Below are 21,743 nucleotides of genomic sequence, written 5' to 3' on the forward strand. Positions count from 1 at the left end.
CAAGCTTCCATCTCTGCTGTGCAACTTCCTGATGATACTAAATACTGCAATTCCCATGTGCAATATTACAGACTTGCTGTCTTAACAGTCCTCTTATGAGTAATCAGTGGAAGGGAACATTTAAATAATGTCTTGGAGTGCATATTATCTAGATTTGGCTGTTGTTCTCTCATTTAGAGCAAAATGAGTCTAAATTTACAATTTAAATACTTTGCGTCAAATCCTTAAACCACCCTTCTCATTCTGTGAATGGAGCTGTGAACATTTTTGTGCTCCAATATAGCACCCAGGAATATATAATCCTTTAATCTTTTGCTCTGTGACTCCACCCACAACTCCCTGGCACTAATTTCAGAATACAGACTGTGATGTTTCTAAAGAGCAAAGCATTAGAGTAAGATGGACTGTCACAGCCAGGAATCTGTTGCCCAAAGTGCTGCCATGAAAATAGGTATGAAGGTACATACTACAGGAATCTCAGTTTCCAAAGGATGGATGAGGAGTGTTCCAGCATGAATATTAAAGCCTATATCAAAACAAGTTTAAAAGAAGTTTAAACATATATTATTAAAATACCAACCCTCCTATCAAGTGCATTTTTTTGTTTTCCAAATTAAACTATTAAGTTATGATAACCTATACCACTTTTATCTTACCCTAAACTTTTTCTTTAAAAATTGATGTGATTTTATGCATGTGTCACTACTCACTCTTAAATTTTCTGGAGAAAGCTAAGCCATTGAGTAGACAGCTTTCACTGCCTAGGCATCTAAAACACCTTGTTGAAGCTTTGCCCTGGGGTTTTTTTCCAACAATATTTTTTTCTTCAATTTACAGCAACAGCTCTCTTAATTTTCAGGTAGTTCAGTTTATAATTAGTTCACTGTAAGTCAGGAAAACAATTAGAAAAGCAGGAAAGTTTGTTTTACTCTTTGAATTCATCAATAAAACTGTGATGTACAATTATAACCTACATAAGTGGCTCACAAATTTTGAGGCACTTGGTGTTCAGAACCAATGGGCTCAATGCAGTAGCTGTAGATATTAGTTTTGTGTAACAGATCAGCTTTAAAAGTACAACATAATTCAATAAAACTTTTTGTCTTGTATTCCAGAACATCAAACACAGACCACTAAAGCAGTCTTGAAACATCACTTTTGTATATTTTAATTGAATTCAAACTACTGTGAATGAATCACATGAGATTAAAAGATCTATTATTTTGACTAAGAAATGCGAATCACTGTTGTCTAGCAAAAGTAGAGTGTAAAAACATAAAATGTGAGTAAATGTCCGTAAGCAGTGCACGTGTGTTTAGAGAAACCCAATTGTGTACAACAAACAACTCTGGTTAGCAAATTATATTGACCAATAAAACTGAGCCTTTGTTTAGGAAAGTAACTGGAAAGCAAAAATGCAAAACTAGATTACACTTAATTATTTAAATCAAAGTGCTCTGCTTGTTGATTTAAATTGTGATTAAAATCAGGGATTTAAATTAATCCACTCTGGATTGCATAAACACCACCTTAATAAGAGGGAGCAGTAGCTTCATCACCCAAGTCATTCAGGAAGAGCCCTGTGATGGAGACCAAAGAAGACTGAGGAAGTTCATCAATGGACATCCCTCTGCTGCCCAAACTCCTGTTTCTCCCATGGAGAGAGAAAGCAAATACATGAGTGGGAGGAAATATTTACAGGAGAGTGCATGCACAAAACCATGCACAGGTACTATGAGGTAAAATAATGGTAATTTTTCATTAAAAGCAGGATTTCTCTCTCACACAAAATAAAGCAATTACTCATGCATTCCAATTATTCTTTCTTGTTTTAGCACTAAGGTCCCTAGGACAGTCCATGCTCATACTTGTCCATTAGCAGGAATATGAAGCATACTCCCCATTTACCTGATACTGACATTTAGTCAGTGTGTCACTTCAACGGAAAGCAGTACTAAATGTTACACTGAAAAGGATTTAGCTCTGCACTCAGACACCCACACCCAACCCCTGTTCCAGCTTCTACCAAATTCTGGACACCATATTTCTTCCTAGATGGCAGGGAGGCAAATACCACAAACCAAACAGTACAATTTACTGTTAAAGGAGATCTCCTCCAATTTAATTAAATGTCCAATGCATTGCCAAAGTGATCAAAATACCAATATAATGACAATGGAGCACAAACTCAGGTGCTTGACAATACAACCTACAGCATATTTACTCCAAGGACGCTTAAATATCTTATATGAGAACATCCTCTCAAATAATATGATTTCATTTTCAGCAGAGGTCCAATTACAACTAAATGAATGCAGCTAAGCCTTTCTTCTTTCTGCTTTGCAGCTCAATTTTGAAGGACAAACTACTCTGGTTGAGGCTACTTCTAAGGAACTACTTTTCTTCTTTGATTTTACAAGAAAGTGTTTTACAATCCAGAGAGGATGAGTCATCAGAAAATCCTTGTCTCATTGCCAAAAACCTGCCCCTCTTCATTATGAACATAAAGATAAAAGCTCTTACAGTACATTAGCTGGCATACGCCTACACAGACAGTACAAATAAATTAATTGTGCCTAGCCTCAAACATCCAAAGAGGTGTAGTAGGAGCTCAGTCCATCTTGTTTCATTAACAAATTAAACTGTAATAGAGCATCAACAGTTCTCTTATGTACATAAGCTTGGCTGTTGTATAGAAAGGCTTTGCAGGTATCACGAATCCTTACAAACATACATGGTAATTCTTCAGCTACTCACAACAGTTTGCACAGACCACATAAACACCAACAAAAATTGTATATGCTGGAAAAAAACTTATTAAAGTTGGAGTAAAGGATGTGGGATGTTGGTCTATTTAGAAGCTGCATAGGATTTTGGAGCCCAAGACTGAGGCAGAGGTGTTTAATAAATTGGGAATTTTGAGTATGACACTATTTCACACATGCCAAATGTACAAATTGTCTTGCATCTGACAAGAAAGGCAAGTGTATTTGGAAGTGTGCTATATTCAGGTTCATAATTTGGAATTTGAAATTTTCCACTACCTTCAAACATCAAGGTTATTTCATAAAAATATACAGACACATGTATTGTACAACTGAGACAATGAGAATACAGATCAAAAGGAAAGTCACTGGGTAAAGTACTGTACATGGACCAGAGGCCAGAATTACTGGAGATAATCAACATTTACCATCAAACTCTTGCTACAGACAAACTGTTTTCCTTCTGGAATGCTCACAATCTTCAGCATGAGAAAGTTATACACAACCAACTTGAAAAACAAGTTTAACTCTACTTAGCCACAAGGTAAGATTACACCCTCAAACACACCTTTCTAAGATTTCTTATGAGAGGTTTGTTTGTGCAATACAGTTAAGGGCAATTTGTTAAAATTGCTCTGTGATTTTCTTTATCCCTTAACTGCATAATTTAAGCAACCTGCATTTTATAAGTTCAAAGAAATTTTTTTTGTAATTATGCATTTTACCTCCTGAAAATAGAAAAGCTGTAGAGAGAGAATACAGAAAAAAGAACGGATGAGAGAGATTGAGATTGAGCTCAGTCTAGCACAGAAAGCAACTCCTCAATTAACGAGAGCAGAAAGTGAGTTAACATAAAACACGAGGGTTCAAAAATATCTGCACTGTGTGCTACTGCTGCTCTACCTCTTTGGCCTCTGCCCCCAGGGCTGGGAAAAGCCAGAGAGCAAGGCCAGGCAAAGCAGCGCTGGTAGCCAAAGGCCAGCACCTCCCACCAGTCTGAAGCCCCAGCGATCCCTATGCAGAGACTTTTACCCACAGTGTTTTGGCCAGGCAGTTGTTAAGATGCCACCCAGGGTACAGCAGCGCATGGCTGTGGCTGTGACATCCTGGACAGCTCTTAGCCAGAGCTGCCTTCCAGCTTCATCCCTCCTTGGGTTCAACTTCAACCAGAGATAGTGTTTTCCTTCTCTTCCTAGCTCAGGAAAGCACACTGCTGCTGTCTGTTGTTAGTAGCTGTTAGGTGGTATTGCACACATGGATGCAGCCTCAGCAGCTCCCAGACAAGCTCCAAACTCCGTTTGCAGTGTGTTTTCCTGAAGTGTGGCCAAAGACATGGATGTGCACCTTGGAGCAGACTGTGGCTCACTACTCCCACTGCACATGCACTTTGGTTTTTTCCAGAGATCAGTTTTGACAGGCACCAAGGCCAGTGCAGACATACTGGCCCAGACTCGTGACATCACCTGATTAATAAATCCAAGGAAGGTTTGGCAGCTCTGGCTACGGGCAGCCAGCCCATGGGAGAGCGGCAGCCACGCATCAGATAATGCAGTGCTAACCACTGCCCTATGCACTGCTTCAATCAATAAGCAACTTTCTCACGAGCCCACTGTACTAACCATCTGTTCATAGGGCCCCTTCTGTAAGCCCCAAGGGACTCCCAAAGCAGAGGCCAACCCCTGCTGTCAGAGCTCCCACTCCTGCCCCCAGCCAGAGGGATACACGGGGTGCTGAGGATGTCATCCTCACGTAGCAATGGCAGTGCCACAGAAGGGAGGTGGCAAAGAGCCCTGGGACTGCGACTCTGTGTCACTGACCAGAGACCAGACCCTGCCCCAGGATCACAGCCAAACATATGGGAGCCTCACCAAGCAGCTCCATCCCACCAGAGCACAGCCAGGCTTGTGGCTCTCAAAAATGAGGCCACTCTAAGTCCTATTTTTTCTCTCTTTATGAACAGCACCTCATTATTGGAGAATGATACGAGCACCTAATTAGTGCTATGGGTTAATGACTCTGCCCAAGGAGTTTCCCTCCCTTTCATGAATAAAGGAAGCCAACCCAGGTTCCCGTTATCCAGCTACCAGCACAGGCTCTAACAAAGCTCCATCTTCAGCCAAAGCCAACCACAGCCATCACACAGATACATAATGTCTGATGTATAACTGGTGATATCCTCTCTTTTATGGGGTTAATAGTTGCCCTTGGGGATAATTGTGCAGGACTTCAGATGAGAGATTCCCATAAAAGGCAAGTAAGAGTCACCCAGCTCAAACCACACATAACTCAAGCTAGTTTACCCCTTTGCATTATTTAAATGTCTCTCTTTAATGTGAATGCATCAATTTAAAGGCACAGTGCTGCCAGCGCTCCGGGCAGGCAGCTCTTCTCTGGTGACCAAATGTGTCTGTTCAGAATTTAAATGTGCATGCATTTCAGAAATGTGCCTATTCCTAGGCCTCCTGGCTGTCAGGAAACAAAGGCAGGAGCCTACCATTCCCACTGCTGTCAGGGTGTCAGATTTGCTGCACTGCTGTACCTTGGTGTCAGCAGGTGGGGGCTGAGCCCCCTCTGCACATACTGAAATCCAACACACTGGCATTTCAAACCACTGGTGCTGGCAATTCTCCTGACTCCAGAAGAGCACCTGGACACTCCGCAAGTGGACCCAGAGAAGGAAGAGAAGCCACTGGCCCTCCTGGCCCTTCCACTCTGCTTCCCTGTTCTTGGTTTTGGCTCAGGCTGTCCTTGCAAGAGCTTCTGCTAAATCAAAATTTACACCAGTACATGCAGGTAACCAGAGACATTTCCCACTCACTTACAGCTTGGCCTTCCATTTTAACATTACAATTTTTTCCCCCAGGTTTATAATTGTACAGAGACTACCACAAGGTTCAAGTTACAGCAATTAATGGAACTTAACTACATGAATAGGGAGAGAGTCTTTTTAACAACAATTTAGGTTTTAATGTTAAAAAAATGCAGTAATAAGACTGAGGTAGAAATATTTTCATTTGATTGCCTGTTTCTTTCTCTGGCTACACGTATGAACTTGTTTCCTGGTCAAGGGGAATTTTTGAGGGTAGGAAAAAATAATTCTGCCATCCATTCAGTCCTTGAGTGTCTTGTTTTTACAAGGCAGAAAGGTTTTGTCAGTCAGGTTACCTAGGAGTGAAAGTTATGTCTCACAATCCATAATTCTATTGCCTGTTACACACCATCTGGTGACACGGTCAAAGATAATCTGATTTTTGTCTTTTAAAAACATCACATAGCTGTATCATATGATGCATGCAATATGATAAATTACTTATTTAAATATGCTATTTCTGTACAGTTTACAATTTCATGGTCACTCTCAGCCTGAAAGCAGCTTTGAACAGGGTTTTTATTGATTTTTATTTCAAATATCTGAATCCTTAACTGAGGTTTTTACCTATTTACAGTTACACCTAAAATTGTATGATTAAACACCTAACATCTAACCAACCTTTAAAAAGCTTTTATTGGAATTGAAAGCTTTGCATCTACAATGGAACAAATATCACAACAAAGCTATTTCATGTCCCAAAAGGAGCAATGTCTTTTCCCAGTGTCTTTACCAGGAAGAGCCTGATATAATTTAATTCCAGACTACTCACTCAGTCTGATGCAGGAGTTCTCAAGTATTTCCATAGGTTCTGGGAGTCTACCCAGAAAAAGCTCCTTGCAAGATAATCATCCATCAATACATCTACAGGTTTGCAGCAGGTTTGCTTTTGTCACTTTATTTTCAGTCTCCAAGATAGCTAAGTGAGCTGCCAAAAGCTGAATCCTCACAAAATAAATCACTAAAAGCGAATCCATCATGCTGGGCAAAAGAAAGCTCTTACACAACTAACCTGGTGAAGGGAAATAGGCCATTTGCTGTTGCTCAACTCCTCTGCCAAACTGTTTCAGTGGCCCTTACATTCTCCAAGGCCAAACCTTCAAACAACAATCTCATCCCCTTCTGATGCACAAGACACACCCAAGACATTTTCAGGAGGGGTGGAAAGTAGTAAAAGAAGATTTCTGTGATTTGCAGTCAGGTTCTTCTGGGAAGATTACATATTTCTAGGAGACTATAATGTACACATGCATCTGTACCTCTGACACAATCACATAATCACCATTCAGATCTAAATAGCTATTTTTCCACGCTGATTTTTATTACTTTCTCTTCCTGGAACAATTAACCACTTTCAGATTTTTTTAACTTAGGAGAAGACTTAATTTTCACCTGACTCTTCAATTATAATTCTGAATGATTCCCATTTTTCTTGCAGACTATCAGGCTGCTGAGCCTTTTGCACTGGTAGGTTTTATTCACACCAGAGCCTCTGGGCAGAGCACAAGCCTACAATAATCTCATTTGGTGATACACTTGCATCACTCACCAGACTTTCCACGGTCCCAGGCTTCATTTGGAGAGAGGAAGGCAGCAGTGCTCCACTGAAAGCCAATTTCTCACAGAGTTTTGTGCTGGGCCCAGCTGCTGGGATGCCAAGCCATGCTCCATGGGGAGCCAGGGAACATTTCTGAAATGTGGTAGGAACGGGGATGGCACAGGAGCTCCAGGTGTGAGGTCACAGGTGTTCCATTACACTGCTCCTCTCTCACACACACCTGCAGAGCCCTAAAAACACCAGACCTCATCCACAAAGCATGGGAAGCTTGTCCCATTTCCTCTGCCCTCTAAATCTGATCATCCCATTCGTGCTCCTTCTGACCAGGCTGTCCAGCTGCCTATGCCTGTCAGGTATATTCTGCTACTAGGAGGGATTTGGATAAAGCATTTAAGTATCTGGCAAGCATTTTCTTCAATGAAGACATGCCATAAGCTAGGCAATCATATTTTTAACTGTGCTGCCTGCCAGAAAAGTGCACAAACTTCCAATAGCAAAGAAATGAGGTCATTTTGGTCAACTGCCAAAATCAGCACATTTCCTCTTTTGGTTCTGGATGCTGCACCTCCACGCTCCACACTGTGTGACAAGTCGTGAGCGGGAGGTGTAGTTTCTCAGGGACAAAAGAAAATAGTGGATGTTAGTTTTTTCTTTTAAAAAAAAGGGGAGGAGAGGAAAAGAGGGGGAAAAAAAAAAATCATGAAGTGTCCTGATGTCCCATGACCTCCTCCTGAAGATCTGTTTAATTGGAGTCTAGTATAACCTTCCTAAGAAGATGTCACTAACTTATCCTGATGTGTTACAGCAGTGTAAAGCCTCATCCTGTTAAGGAATTCAAAAGGCTTACATGAGGGATGCAGCTTTTGTTTAGAAGGCTGGACTGGAATTTAGTTAGATGAGGATTAAACCTTGATCTTGTCACAGGTTTCTGAGGGGCTTGAAAAGGACTCCTAAATACCCTTGCCTGAGACCCTATCTGGTGCCTGGTCTTGTGCATGTAAAAACTTAAGTTTTCCTGAGTTGGAAATATGGCTTTACAGTTCAGCGGAGTCTGGAATGGTGGATTTTGGATGCTCATTTAGGCCTCTTAATGCTAATGCAGCACAAACCGAAATGACAGTAGTAGTAATAATAATAATAATTATCTCTCAGTCTTTATTTTCAAGTTAGTGTCTGCCAAAAATGTTAGAGAAGTTTCTCATTGTGGCAACTACTGTATTTATGTGCATAATTTACAAGCAGCTCATCTGAATAATTTTAATTTTTTATTAAGATTATTTTCTCATTTTCTATTGAGAAGCTTTCTTAGATACTGACTCACTTTCAGCCTTGTGGGGAAAAGTGCCAAGCATTTGTTTTTCTTCTGTCTGCAGTAGTTATTTGACTCCTGCATTAAACTCAGCAAAGCCAAAACTGAATAGGAACAATCTTAATTTAATTATTAAATACATTTCAAGCTTCACTGTGATTTTAAAAAGAACTTTCATGTGGGGTAGTGGAAATGTGCCAGAGAAATCTAAAAGAACTGTATGTAATCCTCTGTCCCCACCCCTTCTTTCTTCCAGGCTGTCTCAAAAGGAGGTTAGGTGAACCCAAATCTAGCGGAGTCAGGGTGAGCCAGTTTCACTTTAGGTTTGCTTGGCAAAAAGTTACCAGGGCATCCTGCCAAGCCTGCCACTTTTGAGATAAATATGACTTTCTTTCAGGGCAGTTTTATGAGGGGCACAGCAAGAGGCTCATATACTCTGGCAATTCAATTGCAGATTTAGCTATGCAGCAGCTGCTGCTGCTCCATTATAAACAACAGCTCGCTCTGAAGTTCTCTTAAGAAGTTTACAAAAGGGACAGTGTATTTATCTGACGTCTGTTACAGTGCTGTGGAGATACACAGATGGCCTTTGACTCTCACCTTCTGCATCACACCCAGCCAAATCCCGTCCCACAGAAAGGGTTAGGCTTTCCATTTGGCCTGCTCTTTTCCCGACGACACTCCCTTCATCTATCTGACAATCAGAGCCAGCTTACTTTCCTTGGGAGGGTCAGATTGGCAGATGAACTACAGTGAGGAGAGGAAACATGCTAAGTATGAAAACATTCTCATAAGCTCTCACAGGAAAAGGATGTAGCTAACAATAAAAGAGAATACTGCATTTCTCTGCCAAACTTCATCATACAAGATTATGCATTTACAAAACTTACATTGACACCAGTTAAATTTCACTAGTGCTACATCTACAGGAGGCATATTCCAAAGCACCCTTCCTATAATCCCCACAGTCAATCAGTTCTGGAGGTTTATTTTTGAGGTCAGCAATAGGCACATGGATCAGCACAGGATACTCCCACTGAAGTGTAACTCCCACCAGGGTGCTGGGAGTTGCAAAAAGCTCCACCACTGCCTGACCAGTGCTGGGAGTGACCCTTCAGGGAACACCTCCAGGAGCCATTCGGGCAGGGCTGTGAGGGACTGCTCGAAACAAGCTCTGTTCCCCAGGTCCTCACCCCTGTACCGATGGCCTCATGCTGGGCACAAATACCCTTTGCTGTGCAATTGGAAGGAGAATTACTTAAAGTTCATCCATCCTGCTCTGGAGTCCCCTGCACTTCTCCAGTTTTGCACAGCTGGAACAGTAAAAACAAGGAGCTGATAAAAGCATGGTCTGGGCCTAGCTTTGAACTGCTTGCCTTTGCCTGGCTTAATGATCATATCATCTGCAGTTTCAGTGAAAAGCTCCAACTCTGACTGTCCTGGCCAAGTTTCATGGCTTCTTGTACCTTTTCAAGGAGCAGTCAGAACGAGCTTTTTGACCATCCCGAGTCCAAGCGTTGTTTCCAGAAACGCACCAGTCAGCACAGACCTATTGACCTCTTTTGGTTTCCTCAGCCCCACCTGGGCAGCTGATTTTGCCTTGCTCCTCATTTTGTTCACCTGTGGACAAGTCTGCCAAACAGGCAGCACAAGTGGTTTTTGCTGCACACAGGCTGCTGGACAGACTTTTGCAAGCAGCGCTTGGTTTACATTCGGTGTCTAACCAGTGGAGTGAATTCCCAGGTCAATACTCAATTCTACAAATGCAAAAGAAAAAAGAAAAGCTGCTGGTGGGTCATTCTCAGAAAGGGATCACTGGGCTCTGTTACTTGCCTTATTCTCATGGATCTGGAATTACTGCACGCGATGAAAGCAGTCTATTAACAGTTCATCATAAAACCTTCTCTGAGATTTTATGTCCTAAATTATGTATATGATTGTTTGGCCTGCTTGGTGACTTAGTGTTGTGAGAAATCTAAATCATTGTTATTACACCTCTAACTAAGGATTTTTAAACTATTATTTTAATTAAAGAGGGGAAAAAAAAAAGGACAAATTCTCAGAAAAAAATACTTCAAAAAAAGCTGTGATCATTCTTTGAGCTTAAATACGAGCTTGATATATCCTCTGATCCTGGGACACACCAGTGTCAGCATGTTATATCTGCAAGGACTTACACCTATGCATTTGTTTCTGCACTTAAAAATGGTTCTTCACATACATTTTCATAATGAAGCACTTTATAACTGTTACCCAATTATTCCTTAGAGCATTAAGTAAAAAGGTATTATTACTCCAATTTTACAGAAGGGAACAAATCATGAAATCCAAAATACTTATTCTGCTTTTGCGTAGGCTTTCTCATATTAATTAATTATGAGACTTAATTACACTCAATCTCAGCACTCCAAGCCAATTACAGAAAATTGGGTAAAGTAAAGAAGCGTGGAAATCTGTCTTGGAGACAATCACTTACACTGACAACACTTTCCACATACGTATGTAAAAGGATTTTGCAAATATTCATTTGCCCTGTTGATGCAACAGGATGGATTTTTCTCTGATTTTTCCCTACTGTCCCTACACCAGTAATCTGAGCCACAAACACTTCTCCCAGCTTCCTCTCTCAACTCTGCCCCAGAAACCAAATGCAAATCTCTGCTCCCTGACTTGTGCCTTAATCACATGATCACCTTCCTGCCCAGAAGCAGTAAAAAAAATCTCCAGGCATGTTAAAATCACCAGATTAGAAGAGCTCTAATCCAGTGATTTTAAACATGGGTTGGTCAGAATTAGTATATGAGAAAGAGATAGATAGATAGATAGATAGATAGATAGATAGATAGATATAGATAGATAGACAGATAGATAGATAGATGGATGTTGCAAACTATGGTTAGCTATTTATTTTGAATCTACAGCAATTTTATTTACTGAAGTTTGTCCCACAAGGGGAATGGCACATCCTCTAAAACATCCCTTTAAAAGTTTTTCTTTCACTGAAGTATCTATGAACACCTTCTGTTGATATGTTGAAACATTAATTCACTGTTTCCCACAGCACTTAGCCACAGGGACTCACAACACATTTCAATGCCTTCAGCAGCATTCCACAGGGAACCATTCTCCACTTTCCAAGTCATGGCTCTTACAAACATGGACTAAGCCAAGGCAAACTGGCCTTTTTATATTAATACCAACTGATCCTCCCATAAAATGTGTACATTTAAAATCAGAGGAGAAACAAGAGCAATTATTATCTATTGCAGTTTGTCTAAAGAGGGCTATGAGTTCAAGTAAGTCTACTTGATTAAAATTGGGGAGAGATATTGAATGGACAAATACTAGAATTCTTCATAATTTCTTTACTCTGTTTGCCTGTGAGTAAAGACTTCTACAAAATACTTTGTGAATAAAGGTGTAAATGCAAATGGAGGAGACTCCATTCATTTATGGCTTTGACTTCCCTGGAGCCAAGATTTCACCCAGTCTTCACAGTTGTGACATTTTGTGCTCAATCTGGCCTATTCCAGCAGAACATGCAGTCTGTGCTCGCAGCAATTATGCCTTGTTTGCATCACACCATGACACGCGTGCTACGAGAGTTTCACACGCCGCAACGTACCACAGTTTATTTTAAATGCTCTCCAGTTCCCCAAGTCAGCCTCATGGCATGGCAGCAGAATTGAATACAATGGGATCTGGCAGGCTGCATTCACAGGACTGCATTGCAATAACAGGGAAAATAAACATTAGCATTTTGACTGTTTCTTAAGAGTTTTTCTAAATATTCTTAAGTAAAAGAGAAAATACTTTGCTGGGCCTGAAAAACCAAAGAATTTGCAGATGCAGTCAAATTAGGCAGTTTTTAAATATACATTCTTCTTTACACAGCAAAGCTTTCCCCCTTCTTTTCCCAGTGATACTTCCACCAGGCCAGCAAAGTGCAACTACAGTGTAAAACACTCAGAGATAACATGGGCATTCAAAAGACTGAGATGTTCAAATCCTCACCTGAATTCCCATGCCTAACGGCAGCTTTATGCCCTCCCAAGTAAACAACTACATCTCCTAAGGTAGATGCCATCCACCTTCATTCAGGCACAGAGGCTGGGTAGCCAGGACCTCCCTCTGGAAGCCTTCAAAAGCACACAGCTCTCTCCTCTGAATACACAGATAACTAAGTAAGACTGGTTTACCAGGCACCAAAAATTTAGCAATAATTTAAATACACGGTCCTCTTAATTTGGCCCCTATCTTCCAAGCTTCAGAACACTTTTCTCGCATACACAAGATACAAATTAAATTGTTAAAGCAAATATCAGCACAAATTCTGTATTAATGAGAATCACATCTCTTCCATACTTCTGATACTAACCCCCGAGCTTAATTATTATATTTAGCGTCTAGGGCAGCATCACTTCCTACTCAGCACCTGTCATGGGTCCAGCAATTAATTGCATACCAGTGACCTTAATAGAACACCATGGAAATTTTATTACTGCACAACACAATTGCAGTAGTATAACACTGCCCTAGAACTATGTCTTATTACAAAAAAATCATGTGCTTACAAAAGGGATTGTTGAGCCAACTGAACTATTTATAATTTGAGAGAATAAAAAACATTTCACAAGGTTTGCAACATACATACATTAAAAAAAAATTTGCAGCCTTAATACAAAACAAATGTTACCAAGATTCACATTATAGACAAAAACGGAATGGAAAATATTCCCCGAAGTCATAATGGCAGGGTTATGCAGTGTGCTATTTAAAAGCTATTCACCAATGTCTTCTTCCTTTTAGCGAGGACTCTATGGCAGAAATTCAATTGAAGAAAGTCAATTAATTGAAATTGTTGTTCTACAACTGAGGGATTGGATGTGTAAGATGAAGCAGCTGAAGGAAAGGACTATGCTTGCACACGCTACTCAGTTCTAGACCCAGGTCTGCCACCTTGGAGTTACCTCTCTGCAAGTTTGCTGCTTTGAGGGAGCTGCATCCCGCTCCAGTCCTGCTGCTGCGGCTTACCCCAGCTGACAAATCCAAAATGCAGCCCCACACCAAATACGATAAAGAAAATTAACTCCATCCCAGCCAAAAGAAGCACACCTGCCTTACTCTTTTAAGAAAATGCTGCAACTCAGCACATTTCTTCAAAGTTCAAGAGTCTCCTTGCTCCTTTCCAAACCAAAGGGTTCACAAAATAAATAATTATTACGTTGACTACTGTAATTTCAAACTGGCATGCTAAAGTAAGTCAGGGCAAGCAGACTTTCTCCCTGCTTTCAAGGGCTGCGTCCAGGATGAAATAACTTGTCACACCCAAATTCCAATGCCAGCTTCCAAGTTCCCAGGCTCAAGTGACCCAGCAGGACACAGCCACAAACCTCCACACGCACACATCTGCACCTGCTGCAGACTCGGGGAAGGAAAAGGATGGTGTAGGAGGCATCTTGGGCTTTGTGGAAGGTCAACACATGCACCAAGGGGCACCAAGACCTGCTGCTTTGATAATTTGCATTGTTCTTGTGCACTTCCAAGGTGCTACCCAAATTTCTTACTGGAGTGATTGATAGGCAGCAGGATGGCAACATGTCCACATGCATGGTGAGGCAAAACACCCATCCCCTAAAGTCAAAACCCGAAGAACCCCAAGAGACAACTATGGAGAAAACTGGAGGTCACTGCCTAGATTTCTTGAAGTATTTTAAAGCAAGTATAATATTTTACTTGATTTCCATCTCCAAAACACCTTGTTTGATTTTCCACAAGCAATGAAAAATGCTTCCCATCATAACAAATTCCTCACATCTCAGGCAATGGATTTAACTTCACCAAAATGCAGTTACAATTGGGTTTACCACATCATTATAGTTTCACTTTTTTTTTTTGTTAAAGATTTGTAATCTATACTGCCAATGATAGTAAGATTACCTAGCAAACAAAACTCATCAACAATGCTTTACTTTGAAGAATTGCCTACACATTGAATGGATGATGTCTGTAAGGCAATTCAGGGCTGTATGATGGTTGTGATTTTGTTGTGAGATTTTTTTTCTTTCTAAGAAGTTCATTACAATTTTTCAGTTGATATAATAGATTCTTCCATCTCTTCAATACAGCAGAGGAAATGAAGTGAAACTAGCTTCATTGTAATGGAAACATGATCTCATTATTTAATTTACTTTGCTCCCTAATCACAAATGTTCAGAGCCAGGGAAGGAAGGTGTAAAGTGATGCTGCAACATAGCACCCACAATTAAAAATCTCCTTTCCTGAAGAAGTTTGGGCTCCAAACCAGAATGAAGCACACGTTATTGAGATTACTGAAAAGTTGTGGGCAAGGTTACGATTTAGAGATAACAACCCTGCTCTGTTTGAAACTAAATTCAAAATTCCCATTGATTTTGTGAACACCTTGACTTATATGTTCTTGAGGCTTGATCACAGAGCATATTAATACACAGGGAGGTGCCAGCAATGACTTGCTATACAGCATGACATAAAAAAGAAGTTACAAAATGAATACAAATATGACAGACAAGCCTCCCCTCTCCCAGCCATGAAAGCTTTTATTGCCACCTCTTCAACACTTTCACTTCTGCCAGAAGTCCCCTCTGCCTGCCTGGCCTCTCCAGCTGTCCAAAGTGTCTCCTCCAGACAGCACTGCTGAGCAGGCAGAGCATGGATTAAACCATATTACATGTTCTTTCTGTCATTTTGTTTTCAGTAATTTAGAAACTAATTTTTCTCATTGTGGATATTCTTAAATAGGCTAAGGGAGATTTTACAGAGGAAAAAAAAAAATCATGTCCTAGATCAGAATATATCAGAAACTTGACAATCCTTAACATGTCATTGTGACCATGAATATGTACAGAAACACACACACATACAATTAAAGTATTTTGGAGGAGGTTTAAAGAAATAAAATATGCTCAACAGGAAGAGTCTGTTTAATGTAGGATTTAAGCAAGGCTCTTCCATTTGCATAGATCACTTACAGCAACAGCAATTCATTAAATTCTCCCACAAAATCGTGCTATATTTTGTCTAAAGCAACACATTCCTTGCAGATCACAGTGCCTTTCTCATGCTGTTAATAAGATAATCTGTTACATGAGGCTTACAAATCCATTTAAATTGATTTTAATTAATGAATCAATCACTAGCCACTGATGATTTGGTCTACAGACAGCAAGCAATTCAAAGCCCCAGGCTTCTAATCCCAAACCAAAATCCACATTAGAGCAACAGGACATCTCTCTGATCGATAGCAACACAAAGATGTTCAGTTCATACACATTTGAAGTGTATGAACTGGATCAAAATGTATCTCCAGATCTTATGCATTATAATTCCCATATTCAGGACTGTTCAACTAGAAAAGCAATATTAAATCATTTACATTTCTTTGCAAGGGGAAAAAATTAAATCAAGCACAACTATAACCTGTTTCTAAACTTTAGATGCTTATTCCACTTAAAGGTTCTTCCCTTTGTTCTAAACAATCCCTTGTTTAACATTAATTAATAGAAAATTGCACTTCTTACGATCACAAACAGGAACAATGCTTTTTACATTTGCTTTGATGCCGTGAAAAGCCACTGCTATTCTCCGCTGCTCAAGTGTTTACACTTTCCCTTAAACAGAAAACAGGAAAGAAGCAAGATTTCTGTCCCAAAATCAGCAAGCAGAAGCAGCGGGAAGAACATCCTTGTTATTTTAGTAAGTTAATTATTATAATTATTGTTATTACAAGAAGTTAATTACAACGCAGTAAGTCAAATCCACAATGGGTGGTGTGATGCCGAACACTGCAATCCCTGAAGCATCAGCATCTGGCTCCCCACGGCAGAGGGGACACACCTGAGTGAGGCTGCTTCTCCTGTGTGCACAAACAGCTGGTGCTCCAGCACTGCATCTGTGACTCAAGCACCACTTGAACTAGCCCAGAGAAAGGAAGGAATGATGCATGCCTCCCCAGCATCCTCCTCCAGGGATGCAAGCCTCTTCCGAAGGAAGAGATGCTCCTTCTTCGAACATGACAGAGAAGGAAGGGTGAGACAGGCCAGCTTGCCTCCAAAACTGTCTCGTGTTTGTACAGCTACACTGTGCTAAGCCCAGGCCACTCTGCTCACATGATGCTCTGCACTGCACAAGCCTCATGGCACAGATCACTGCATGTCTGGGATGTGCCTCTGCACTGAGCTCCTCAGCCTGATACAAAAGTTTGCCCTCAGAAAACTGCCCTTGTAGTGATCTCCAAGAGCAGAAGGCACTTCCTGGACTAGACAACCTAGTGCTGAGAATTGCAGTTATAGAGTAGTTACTCTGGTTTTGATTTTTTTTTCATGCTCTCTGCACCTTTGTGCCCACTAGCATCCCCTTAAATATTCCAAGAGAAATCCTAATCCCACAGATTCAACAAAGCAGCTTGCTTAGATGTTCACTGACATGCCAAAAGTCACAGCAACCCACCTCAGCAGAGCACCATGATGATAAAACCCACGTAAAGACTCTACCTGTAGGGATGCTACCAGCCCTACCATTGGGGGAAAGAGCAGTTGGCATGAGCTGTCAGAAAAGTGCCAGGAAAACTGTGCTGACACAAACCTGACAAACAGGAGGGGACAGCCTCTTCCTCTCCCCTATGGGCAACCTCATCCAGAACTCCAAACAGTTCCTCCAAGGCTCCAATGTCATCGCCTGAGTAAGGCATTGACCCTGTCCAGGTCTTTCCCATGGGCATGGAGATGCAGAGAGAGTGGGAAGAGGTGGCAAAGGTTTCTGTTATGGATATCAGTCTCCACATGAAAGGGATCTCAGCACCCAGCTGCCTTCAAGCTGGTCTGTGTTCCCTCTTTCTCCCTAGTTCAATCCTTTTCTTGTCCTGCTGGACAAACACTAGACTTCAGCATGGATACCACCACAGGATCAGCTATGCCAGCCCTTTGGCCCCAGAACTCTCTAAGCACCCACCATCACACTGAGGTCAGCTTACAAGCACTGAACTGCACCAGCTAAGAAAGGATCCAACTTGCAACTTGCTTTATTAAAGCAATTTCACTGCTCTGTATTTGTTTTTAATCAATACTGCATATACAGTTTAACTAATGCTGTCAAAAGTAGACTTTCTTTTTTAATGCAGTATCTACTAATTTATTGCTGTCGATATTCTTGTTCTTCCTAGTTTATTAAAAACAAATTGTGTTTTGGAGGGAAGAATAAAAAGAATAATTAAAGAAGGTGAGTTTGGCAAAAGCCAAATTAAATGTGCTGCTAATTAATTAGTGAGTTAAATTAACCAAATAACAAGTACAAGATACCAAGCAATCTTTCATAATATTTAAGAAAAGCATAAAGGGTTGAACACTTCCCAGCTGTAAATACATTAAGATCAACATTGTACCAAGCCTGAATCTGGCCCCATTAGCTCAACAAGGTAAATAGTGCATCTCCTTGCACAGATGTCAGAGTGTACAGGCACTCCAAGTTTAAAGGACAGATTCTGCAGCCAACAATGCCCCACTGACATAGAGACAATCAATGTGTCCTTGATTATGAGGAGGCAAACAGTTTTCACTGCAAAAAAAGGAGACTGAAAAACAAATCATGTGTTTTTGTTTTATAAGTTCCAAGTTTGGGTTGGGTTTTTTTCAAGCCCTTTTGGAGCACTGAAACAGAATAAAAATAGTTTGTTGCACAAGCATAAAACAAAGTAACTGCTAAATAAACATTTTAAATTTACTCCTATGTGTTCAGTTCTCACTCCCATTAGTCTTCAGGAGTTGGATGATTTCACTAAAATACCTTCCTGTTTTCTGGAAAACTGATTAGATGGGGTTTGTCCAAGAATTGTGCCATAATGTGTTCCCTTTATTTCATATGCTGAATATCACTGCTGGAAAATGTACTGCAGCACAGAACGTAGTATATGCCAATGCATCCTGACATTCAAATCAAGACCACAAATTATAAACAGTTTCAGCAAATTGACTTGAGTGCCTTTGTTCCTCAGACATACATCTTCCTATTGCTTACAAAAGCAGCATATACTAACCACTAACGCTGCTATAGCCAGTACTGGGAAAGGAAGTTATTGAAGCCTGGATTTCCTGCTTTCAGCCGAAGCCAAGAACTGTGAGGCTTGTAGTGGTTTCAGGAACTGACTCATCTAATGATTCATGGATAAGATACTGGTTTTAATATATTTCTGATCATAAGACTCAAACTTCAAAAACAGTGATGCTTAATTTTTATTTTAAAGTAAAAAAAAAAAAAGTACATAAATCAAGCAGACAAATATTGTCATGGGACACATGGCTAATAATTATAAATGTGTTTTACAGCAAATTCTGTTTTAAAAAAAGATGAATGCTGTGTTAAACTTCCTGGAAATTAATTTCAAGAGAATGTAGACAATTAATTAAAAATCCACTGTCAAAAACTTGAATACTTTCACTGCTGTCCTGATACAGCTGAAATTCCAGTGGAGAGCAGCTGGGATATCAATACATTTTTAGATATACTCTTAGGTACAGGTAAGACTGCTACATCCTAATCAACAAATCCTAGAGCTACCACTGTTACTGCACCTGGTTCCTATGGCTGTGTATGGAAAGTATCATCAAACACTGGCTGGTAACAAACACTCGAGTATTTGAAACAACAGGAAAGTTTTGTTTTAGGAGTGACTGAAACTGCCGAGGTCCATTGCAAAGCAATGACTAACGCTGGATTTTAAGTGCTCACACACACACACCTGCATTTTGTGCTAATTCAGAATTCAAGCCCAGCCATTTTTCTGCATTTAGTTCTTCCAGAGGGAAGCATGCCTTCTAGAGCATCAAAATGCTTTTTGCCCACAACACAAATCTCATCAGTATGCTGTAACTTGAACTGCCAGGCTCTTGCACCTAAAAAATAGCTGGTGATGGAAGCTGAATTCTGCTAGGCTCATGTATGGAAAAGTACTGGTTTACTTTTTAATTTTTGAACGGCAAGCTGCAGCCACTCACACTCTCTGAGCAGTACGGTGGGGATGGAGGGGGACGTTAGCATTTCTATATTTCACCCTGTGCACAGCTAGCACAAGAAAAAAAAATAAAAAGAAAACAACATGCATCTTGCTTGGAGGAAGAGAAAAAAGAAAAGTAAAGAAAAAACCAGCAGTTAAAACACTTGACAAGAAAAGGCCAAAGTGCGCTCCGTGGCTGGCAGTCATTTTATGGCTATAGTCCTACAGCAGATTTACTTAGATGACGTCAGTGGCTCCAATCCAGCTTTTCTTTGGTAGCATTTACCACTTGCCTCTTGAAGCCTCCACTATGCTACAGAGCAGTAGACCATAATCAAAATTCCCTTTGTGAAATAGAGTTTACCTCAGGGCACAGAGGCATTGCGAGCTGAATTGCAGGCTCTTCACCCTGTACTGCATGCCCAGAAATAAATAACCTACAATACTGTACTCTCCTTAATACAGAAGAACCATTAAAAGCAGCCTGCTACCTAAAAAAGGGTTCTTTAGTTTGTTTCCAAAATCTCAGAAGCCAGAATATTAGTTAATTTTCCAAGCAACCAAGAACTATAATAATTCCTCTACCCTTTGGACTTCTTCATATTGTTTTTAGAGATTTTTGATGATAAAGTTATTTATCAAATAACTGTTTTACCAGCAAAAATTATTATTAATGCTAGAGGCTAAAGTGAATCTGCACAGGAAGCTGCATATTTAAAACTGTCTTTCAGATGTGCCCCTTCAACTGATTATCTACAGCTGGTCATTAAGCATATAGTAAATATGCCAAGAAAGAGAGCAAGAAATTACTATGCATAAGTAATAGTGAATTTAATGAGCAAAATGCACATTATTTGGAGCTATGGATTTCCTACCACAAAGCAATGGCTGAAACCAATGGAACACTAGTAAAGCCAAGTCAAGTAGATACCAAATAAACTAAAACTTCACAGGCTCTGAAGTTTAATCAAAATAACCCCCACAACCATATGAAAGATGTATCTTATAGCACCAAATAAACATAGATTTGTTGTGTTTTAATGGACCCATCAATCCAAAGATAGCCATACCCATTATGGGTGACAACTAGATACATTAGTGAACTGAAAATTACCTCTCCCAGTTAAGCACTTAGAAATAACTTACAGGGAAGATGCACACATGCCTCAGAGAGCTGAGAGTCTCAATAACCCTCCTTTCCCGGGTCTTTGCTTACCTTCCCCCTAATCACCAGAATGAGAGATCAGAGGTCTAATCTGCAATGAGCCAGAAGCCAAAAAACACTGCTGTCACCAAAATGCATGGGTCACACCATGGACCTGAACTCTAAATCTGAATTTTAAACAGATTTAAAATTTGGGGAAATCCCCAAACCAGCTCTAAGTGGACAGACACTCACATTTCATGTCCCTGCAGAGTCACCAGAAGCTCTTTAGCAGCCTCAGGTGCCAAGCCAAGGGCAGGAAGCCTTTCTTGTTTTCTGCAGGTATCAACATCAGCTCAGGCAGAGCAGCAAGGTGGGAGCATCACCTCTCATTTCACTACCCAACCAGATGACCCCAGGTGCTTTGTCAGCTCCTGCCTTTTTCCAGGCAGTTCATCTGGGTGGACTTTAGTGAAATGGTAAAGAATGGCCACTGGTTGGACTGTTCATATTTCTCTGTCCCAAATGGACAGGAGAAAAATTTACTTCTCTTTGACCTCTTTTCATTGCCAAAAAAGTGGTGTCAGCAAACAGATTTAGAAGATGATTGTAAATTCCTTTGAGAGAGAATCTGGTCCTTTTCTCGGTCATTAAGGATCTAGACATGAAAAGCATGAGAAGCACAAGTGGCCCTTTCTTTCCAATACCCAGGGCAAGGAAGGACTGAAAGCAGCAGGAAACTCTGATGGGCAAAGGAACCCAACAGTGACACCAGGTCTATGAGCAGCAGCAGAAGAGACAGGATAAGGAGGACTTGGCAAGATGGATTGCTAAAGGAGGGAAACAAAAAAATCCCACTGATCCAAAGGCAGGAGAGCTTAATCAAGTGCTGCCAAAGAGCAAGGACGTGGATTCCCAAGGAAAGAAGAAAGTCCAGGCGACCAGGGACAGCTGTGGTTCCCTGCAAGGAACAGCGAGACAGAGCCTGTAGGGCAGAAGACAGAGGAATGTGCTGCAAGGTCAGAGAGCAACACAGGCAGATCCAACCCTAAGGACACCATGGAAGCACTGA

General features: G+C 40.7%; 1 protein-coding gene and 1 long non-coding RNA gene across 10 annotated transcripts in view; one reads left to right on the plus strand and one right to left on the minus strand.

Moving 5' to 3' along the window:
- Positions 1 to 21,743, minus strand: part of TEAD1 (TEA domain transcription factor 1) — a 153,164-nt gene that overhangs the window by 123,684 nt on the left and 7,737 nt on the right. The gene's annotated exons all lie outside the window — the stretch shown is intronic.
- Positions 7,442 to 9,830, plus strand: LOC146436653 (uncharacterized). The gene is made up of 3 exons (XR_014852741.1): positions 7,442 to 7,545; positions 8,758 to 8,804; positions 8,956 to 9,830. It is a non-coding gene; the product is annotated as an uncharacterized LOC146436653 (long non-coding RNA).

Source organism: Lichenostomus cassidix, chromosome 5 (assembly GCF_008360975.1).
Source record: "Lichenostomus cassidix isolate B80296 chromosome 5, HeHo_3.0, whole genome shotgun sequence".
Taxonomy (NCBI): Eukaryota; Metazoa; Chordata; class Aves; order Passeriformes; family Meliphagidae; genus Lichenostomus; species Lichenostomus cassidix.